We start from the raw sequence: 8,992 nt of genomic DNA, 5'->3' as shown, positions 1-8,992 counted from the left end.
AACGCAGTGGCTTAGAACCATATTCTCCTACAGTCGTGGAGAACAGAAATCCCAAATCAGTCTCCCTGGGCTAGAATCAAGGTGTTAGCAGGGCTCAATCCTCCCAGAGGCTCTCGGGAGAATGTTTCCTTGTCTTTTCCAGATCCCAGAGGCCACCTGCTTTGCTTGACTTTCCCCCCTTCCTACATTTTCAAAGCCAGCATTGGAGCCTTCTCTCTCTGACTCTGATCCTCCCACCTTCCTCTTATCAGGACTCTTATAATTAGATTAGGCCTACTTGGATAATCAAGGAAAATGTCCCCATCTCCAAACCTTTAATTTAATCACATCCACAAAATCTCTTTTACCATATATACGGTAATATTTTCCAAAATTCGGGGGATTAGGACACAGGTAAGTTTGGGGGGCCACTGTTCAGCCTACCACAGACTGTCATGCTACAGATTCATGTCACCAATTTTGAACCTTAAGTAAATAGAACCATACACTTTTTTCATGATGTTTTTTGATTTTAAACGGTTTTAAGGTTTTAAGTAACCTATCTTACCAGTCTTTGCTTTAAGGTTAGTGCTTTTGTGACTCTTTAAAGAAATATTTGCTTACATACCCCAAATAATGAAAATACTCTGTTTCCTCTGGTTGTTAGATTATTTTGCTTATCATTATTTTTTTAAAGATTTTATTTATTTATTTGACAGAGATCACAAGTAGGCAGAGAAGCAGGCAGAGGCTGGGGTGTGGGGGGGAAGCAGGCTCCCTGCTGAGCAGTGAGCCCGATGCGGGGCTTGATCCCAGGACCCTGAGATCATGACCTGAGCCAAAGGCAGAGGCTTAACCCACTGAGCCACCCAGGCACCCCTACCTATCACCTTTAAACCTACAAGCCATCTAGAATGAGTTTTTGTGAATGGTGTGAGGTAGTTACTAAGGTTTATTTTTTCCTGATGTGCGTACTCATATGATCCAGTATGATTTTGGGAAAAGACTGTCTTTCCCTCATACATCTGCATGACCAACCTTATTCTAAACATCTGTTTAGGAAACATACCATGCTGCCTTAATCACTGTAGCTTCCAAACAAATCCGGTTAGCCAGTGGTGCAACTTCTCCGTTGTTGTCCTTCCCCAATAGTATCTTGGCGACGCCTGGCCTTCTGCCTTGCCATGTAAATCTTAGAATCAGTTTACCAATTTCTTGGAATTTGACTGGGACTGCACTGAATCTGTAGCTTATGTGGGAAAGCATGTTTATAATCCCTCGTCCCCTAGTCCTTGAACATTTATTTGGGTCTTTAACTTGGTTTGGTGACATGTTACTCTTTTCACATCTTCACATTTTCTTGCACATCTTCTCCTGGATTTATTCTTAGGTGTTTTACATTGGTTATGTTATTGTAATGCCATATTATTATTTAAACTTTTTATTTTCTGATTTATTTTTAGTATATAGAATTCAATGGCTCTTTTTATGTGGATCTTGTATTCAGCTGTCTTGTTAAGTTCATTTGCTGATTTTTGTAGTTTGTAGTTTCTTTTTGGATCTTCTCTCAATAGCTATCTCTGTATAAATAATATGTATTACATACATATTCATAAATATTTCTCTATATTATCCATGATCCTGATGAATAATGGCAGTTTTCTCTTTCTTCTTCATTCTCATTGTTCTTGCCTTATTGTATTAGCTGTGAACCTCCAGTGCAATTTTGAACAGATATGATAACATGTCTTTGTCTCATTTCCAAACTGGGGAGATTATGATGTTTGCCGAGGATTGTATAGATGTCCTTTATAAGATTAAGGACATTCTTTACATTTCTAGTTGGCTAAGAAGTTATTTTTAATCATGAATGAATAATGAATTTTTAAAGATTTTTCATTTATTCATTTGAGAGAGAGAGAGAGTGAGCAGAGAGAGAGTGAGCAAGCGAGAGCATGAGCAGGAGGGAGGGGCAGAGGGAGAAGCAGACTCCCCGCTGAGCAGGGAGCCCAACACAGGACTTGATCCCAGGATCAGGACCCTAGCCAAAGGCAGATGCTTAAACCCACTGAGCCACCCAGTTGCCCCAATATTGAATTTTTCAAATGTTTTTTTTCTGTGTCTATTGACACAATCGGTAAGATTTTTCTTTTCTTTCTGTTCACATGATATATTACATTAACTAAGTTGTCTTGGCTTTTTATTTTGAAACAATTTTAGACTTACGGAAGAGTTGCAAAAAATAATACAGAGGTTCCTTATACCCTTCACACAACTGCCCCAAATGCTCATTTTATATAACCGTAGGATAATTGTCAACTTAACTGTCACTTAAATAACATTGGTATGAAACTTTGAGTGATACTACGTCCTTTATTCAGATTTTACCAGTTTTCCCACTAATGTTCTATTTCCGGATGCCATATTGCGTTTAGAGGTGGTGTCTCCTTAGTCTGCTCTAATCTTTGACAGTTCGTCAGTCCTTCCTTGTCTTTCATGACCTTGACGCTTTTGAAGAGAATTTTGTTAGACTATCCTTTAATTGAGGTTTGTGCGATGCCTTCTCACAATTAGACTGAAGGCATTCGTTTCTAAGCAATATACTGCAGAGATGGTGTGCTCTTGCCGGTCATATCGGGGGTACACGATGTCTTGTTACCGGTAATTGTAAACTTGATCACTCGGTTAAAGCGGTATCTACCAGTGTTCATTGAGTTTTAAATATTAGACTTTTCCTTATATTCTTGGAATAAACTCTACTTGGTTATTTTTTCATGTATTTTAAGCTAATATTTTAGGCTAATATTTTAAATAGAATGATCATATCTATGTTTATAAGAGAGCTTTCTTTCCTGAAGATTTTTCTCAGGATTTAAGATTAAGTTGGCTTCATAAAACCAGGTAGTAACTGTTCCCTTTTTATTCTCTAGGAGAGTTTATGGTTTATGTAAGATCGTAGCTGTATCTTCCCTAAATTCTTAAAGAATTCACTGATGAAGTCAACGTGGGCCTCGAGTTTTCTTTGAGGGAAAGTTTTAAGTGACAGATTGGATATATATAGGACAGTTAGATTTCTACTTTCCTTTATCTCAGGTTTAGTACAGTGTCCCTTTTGAAGAATTTATTTATTTTCTAATTTATTGGTAGAAACTTGTAATATCCTTACATTCTTTTTTTTTTTAAGAAATTGCAGCATAATTGTTGAATGGAATTTCATACCACAGTGAAAATGAATTAACAATTCAACATTGCTGAATCTCAAAAACATAATTTCAAGCAAAAAAGACAAATTACAGATGGATATATATATACACAATGATTTCCTCTGTATAGGTTTTTTGGGGTTTTTTTGTTTTGTTTTGTTTTGTTTTTTTTTAGAGAGAGAGTACCTGCACATGTGTGTGTGAACAGGGGAGGGGTAGAGGAGGAGGGAGAGAATCTTTTCCTTTTTAATTAAAAAAATTTTTTTGTTTAGTTTTTTAAAAAATTTAAATTCAATTAATTAACAAATAGTATATTAGTTTAAGAGGTAGAGTTCAGTAATTCATCTGTCTTATATAACACCCAGTGCTCGTTATATCACATGCCCTCCTTAATGTCCATCACTCACTTTTTTCTTCTTCAGTGGGCTCTATGCCCAACATGGGGCTCCCACTCAGAACCCCTGAGACCAAGAGTTGCACGCCCCACTAACTAAGCCAGCCAGGCACCCCCACTTTGTATTCTTTTAAAGGTATGATGTGTGGTGAGCTGCTCTTTTTCATTCTTGATATTAGTACTTTAGTTCTCAATTTTTGTCAATTATTTTTAACGGAGGTTTATCAAGAGTATTGATCTTTTTGTAGAACCAACCTCGGGGTTTGTTGATTCTCTCATTGTACATTTATTTACTATCTCATTAATTTTCTGTTCTATCTTTATTAAGTTCTACTTTCTTGGGTGTTTAATTTGCTGAGCTCCTCCTCCCCTGCACAATTTCTTGAGATAGATTCTTATGTAAATGATTTTCAGCTTTTCTTCAACATCTGCATTTAAAGCCACAAATTGCTGTCCCTACTCAAGCACAGCTTCAACTGCATCCCATGTGTTCTGTCTGATATGTTATATTTTTATTATCATCTCATTAAAATGTTTTCTCATTTTTCTTTGATGCATAGATTATTTAGAAATTTATTTTCTAAAAATGTGGGGATTTTTCCAGGTATCTTTTCTATTGATTTCTAACTGAATTTTACTGTGGTCATAGACCAGAAATTCTCCCAAAGAACTTAAAGGTAAAAACACTTAACATTCATTTTATGAGGGCAATTTAACCTTAATGCCAAAACCTGACAAGGATATTATGTGGGGAGAGAAAAGGAAAGAAAAAGAGGATTTAAATCCTCTGAAATCTGTTGAGGTTTGTTTTATGGATCAGCAGACAGCCAGTTTTGATAAATATACCGTGTGAAATCAAAAATTTAAAACCATATTCTGGGGACACCTGGGTGGCTCTGTCAGTTAAGCATCTGCCTTTGGCTCAGGTCATGATTCCGAGGTCCCGGGATCAAGTGGCGTGGGGCTCCCAGCTCAGGGAGAAACCTGCTTCTCCCTCTCCCTCTGCCATTCCCCCTGCTTGTGCTCTTTCTCTCAGGTAAGTAAAATCTCTCTTTTTTTTTTTTTAGATTTTATTTATTTATTTGAGAGAGAGAGATTGAGAGAGAGAGCATGAGAAGGGAAATCAGGAGAAGCTAACTCCCCTTGGAGCTGGGAGCCCAATGTGGGACTCGATCCTGGGACTCCAGGATCATGACCCAAGCCAAAGGCAGTTGCTTAACCAACTGAGCCACCTAGGTGCTCTCAAATAAGTAAAATCCTTAAAAAAAAAATGCAAATAAAACTGTATTATTCAGGGGCACCTGGGTGGCTCAGTGGGTTAAAGCCTCTGTCTTCAGCTCAGGTCATGATCCCGGTGTCCTGGGATGGAGCCCGCATCGGGGCTCTCTGCTCAGCGGGGAGCCTGCTTCCTCCTCTCTGTCTGCCTGCCTCTCTGCCTAATTGTGATCTCTGTCTGTCAAATAAATAAAATCTTTTTAAAAAAACTGTATTATGCAGTTGTGTACAAAATTCTTTGCATAATAATTGGGTCACATGTGCATTTGTTAATTGTGTTGTACAAGTTTTTTATATCCCTGTGGTTGGTTTTGTTCTCTGCTGCTGCTTCTAAAAGTTGGAAAGAGAAGTGAAAGTTGTGTTAAAATCTCCCATTTTCCCTTTTGTGTCTATTTTTGCATAGTGAAATTAGAGGATGTGTTATTAGGTACAGTTTAGAATTGTTATATCTTCCAGATGGATTGACACTTTTAGCCTTATGAAATATATTACTTTATCTCTTGTAAAGTTTCTTGCCTTAAACATGGTCTGATGTTGATCTAGACATACCAGATTTATTTAGTTAGAAATATATTTTTCCTCCTTTACTTTTATTCTTTCTGTATGCTTATATTAGGGCGTAGTGACATGTTTACTTTTAATCCAGTCTATTTTTATCTTTTAATTAGAATACTTAATCTGTTTACATTTAATATACTTATTGACATATTTGGATATAAATTGACCATCTTATTTTTTAGTTGTTACAATTGTTCTGTTTTCTTTTTCCCCTCTTTCTTTGGAATAAAATTTTTTATAATTATTTCATTTCCCTCTTTTATTAACTAGTACATCATTGATTCTTTTATAATTCTTTTATTGGTTAACCTAGACCTAAAGATTACAACATGTATCCTTGACTTATTAAAATCCAGTTAGTATTTTTTTCAGTTCATGGATAATGTTAAAGACATTGGAATACTTTAACTCCTTTTTCCTACTTTTATTTTATGTGTTGTTATGTATGTTAGTTCTACAAATACTCTCTCTCGAGATACAGCCAATACTAATTTAGATTTCCTTGTTTATTCTTTACAGTGCTCTTTAACCCTTTCTCCATCTTCTTGCTCCCATTTGGAAATCTTTCCCTTCTACCTGAAAAACTACCTGAATAACTAGTTTTGCTTTTATGTCTGTCAGCAAGCTGCAACTCATCTCAGTTTTTGTTTGGCTGGAAAGGTCTTTTCTTTTTCACTTTCATTTTTGAATGATACTTCCTCTGGGTATAGAATTTTAAGTTAGCAGTTATTTTCTTTTAGCCTTTTATTTTTATTTATTTATTTTTTCAATAAAAAACTATTCATTGGCCACTGTTTACCAGTATTTACAATAAAGTAAACAAGATACAGTTGGATTCTGACTACTACAAAGTTATTGTTTTTCCTAGTGTCTGCAGAACCAGGAATTCAAATACTGAGAAGAGTGAGCCTACATGTAAGGAATGAATTGGGGGTAAAGACAAAACATGCAGGTCAAGAATTTAGATTATAGGAGTTTGTTCACCCATTTATTCCAACTGGTCCTAAATTGCCAACATCTCTATCTGATTATGATTAGGTTTCCATGAATGAAGTCCTAGACAGTCCATGAATCATGATCTTTTAATCAAAATAGAAAAGGGATTTCAACCTCTCGAAAAGGAATGGTTCACTAGAAGGAACTCTCAATGTCCATTTAACTGAGTTTTGCTTATCTAATTAAAACACACCAAGACTTGTCTAGTTTTCTCATTTGGGCGGAGAGGTTGTTGGTAAATAAATTTGATAAAATTTGATAAAGTTTTCCTTCCAGCATCTTGCAAATAAATTTGTATTTATAAGACTATAGATATGGATATGGATTCTGGTATGGCTGCTTTTAAATCGTCCCATTTAAATTTTTTTCATTATATTTAAATTTTCAATTAATTACAAACTTTGAAAGATTAAGACTTCAGGAAAAATTTCAATTTACTTTAAGTGATTTATTTCTTAGGTTGCTGAAAATGATGGCATCCCAGAAATATGGGCTTACCCATGGTTATGAAATGTTGTTTTTATTTTGGTGAATGTTTAAAGAAAAAAAAAAGAAAAGAAAACCACTTACACTTGTGTTTTTATGTATACACACATCAAAAAAACTCCAAATAAACAAAATAACCCAGAATAGTCCTTATGCTATAGGAGTTAAACACAATTCTGATTGAGTAACAACTCTGAAGATTTCCCCCAACATTTAGAAAAGAATATTTGAGACCATGGTATATAGGGGAATAACATACCATGGTCTCAAATATTCTTTCCTGATAAAGGAAGTAACTACAGAAAGCTTTTATTTGTTTGAAGTAACCAGTGCTATAGATGCCAAAAAATCCCCAACTCCCCTGATACTACCTCCAAACAAACATATCAAACTTGATTTTCATTAGGACATTATTTCATCACACTAATAAATCAAAAAACCAAGACCCAGATTTTATAGATCTATAAATAACTATAAAAAGCAATGGAAACAATTATTGTACTTCATCTTCTGGACAAGAATGCCAAGGTAGTCTCTCTTCGTAAAAAGCAATTACACTTTGAGGACACTTCCTACTTGCCCCTTTTGCTAGCACTGACAGAGTCAGCCTCATCTGAATCTTTCCATTTCATGACAGACATGAATTCTCCAATGGCATCTCTGGTTCCAATTACTCATTCAGGATCAAGACCTCTTGGTTTATCTGCAGCATCTCTTTCCTTCTTTTCTTTTTTTTTTTTTTAAGATTTTATTTATTTATTTGGCAGACAGAGATCACAAGTAGGCTGAGGCGCAGGCAGAGAGAGGGAGGAAGGGAAGCAGGCTCCCTGCTGAGCAGAAAACCAGATGCGGGGCTCGATCCCAGGATCCTGGGATCATGACCTGAGCCGAAGGCAGCGGCTTAACCCACTGAGCCACCCAGGCGCCCCTCTTTCCTTCTTTTATTTGCCATCATCACATTCATGGTCAGATAAAGATTGCCTTTTCGTGCCACCTTTTTCTTTACCAGCTTTCTGAGAACTAAGAAATACTTCAATTCACTCTGGATGATCTAAATTTTCTTCACATTCCCAAATATTGTCAGTGTCTGTAAGTATCTTCCACTTCAGGAAATACTCCACCTTCCCATTTACTACACGTTGGTTCAGTACTTTTTCCCCCACAAATTCTTCAGGCTCTGCCTCTTTTACTTTTTTACTCTTTCCTTTCTCTTTCTTCCCCATTTTCTGCAATGTCATTTTGTTGGAGGCCTTTTTTTTTTTTTTTTTTTTTTTTTTTTAAGTGAAGTCTTGAAGAGCTGTTATGCACCACCCTGGGGCTGCTCCCAGTCTCAGGGCTGTGACATCTCAGGCCCCACAATCAAACTCTAGCAACAACCTTTTCTTTAACCTTTTAAAGATATCCTTTCATTATTGTTCAGCTTCCATTATTTTCATTTGAAAACTTGGCTGTCTTATTATTGTGCCTCTGATCAAAATGTGTCCTATTATTTTTCATACTAGCTATAGTTACAGTTATTGCCTTTAGTTGTTTTTCACCTGTTTTACCATGACAGGTCTAGTTGTAACTTTCTTTGTATTTGTCTGTGACTCTGTCTTTTGTCAGTTTTTAAATCCTCAGATTATTTTCTCTCCAAAATTGTTTATGCTGTATTATCTCTCTCCTTCTCTTCCAGGACTCTAATTACAAAAATGCTTATACTGAGTCCCATATATCTCTTAGTCTTCCTTTTCTGTACTTCTTAAAATTTTTATCTTGCTGTAATTGTAGTGAAGTCTTCATATTTCCTTCTGGTCTGTACTCAAGTTCATGAATCATCTCTTCAGTTGAGTCTAATCTGCTTTTAAATCCTTCCACTGAGTTCTTAATTTCAGCCCTAGGATTTTTATTAGACCATTTAAAAAATATATTCAATATGTGTGTTTAAATTACAGAATTTTTTTCTCTTGGTTTTCAGTCCTTTGTTCCTATCTCTTCATGTGCCCCATTTTATTCTTGTTGTTCGGTTAATGCCAGAACCTGTGCATGAAAAATTGTGGTGATAATTTGAGAGTCTGGATGATGTCATCTTCCTCTAAGGAAATTTATTTTGGTTCAAGCA

At 35.9% G+C, this 8,992-nt stretch overlaps 1 pseudogene; it reads right to left on the bottom strand.

The window, feature by feature from the left end:
* Positions 1-7,384: 7,384 nt before the first annotated feature.
* Positions 7,385-8,135, bottom strand: LOC125102796 (chromobox protein homolog 3-like; annotated as a pseudogene).
* Positions 8,136-8,992: the final 857 nt, after the last annotated feature.

This window comes from Lutra lutra, chromosome 6 (assembly GCF_902655055.1).
Source record: "Lutra lutra chromosome 6, mLutLut1.2, whole genome shotgun sequence".
NCBI lineage: Eukaryota > Metazoa > Chordata > Mammalia > Carnivora > Mustelidae > Lutra > Lutra lutra.
The sequence above is the reverse complement of the archived record's forward strand: the minus strand, read 5'-3'. Positions and strand labels throughout refer to the sequence as shown.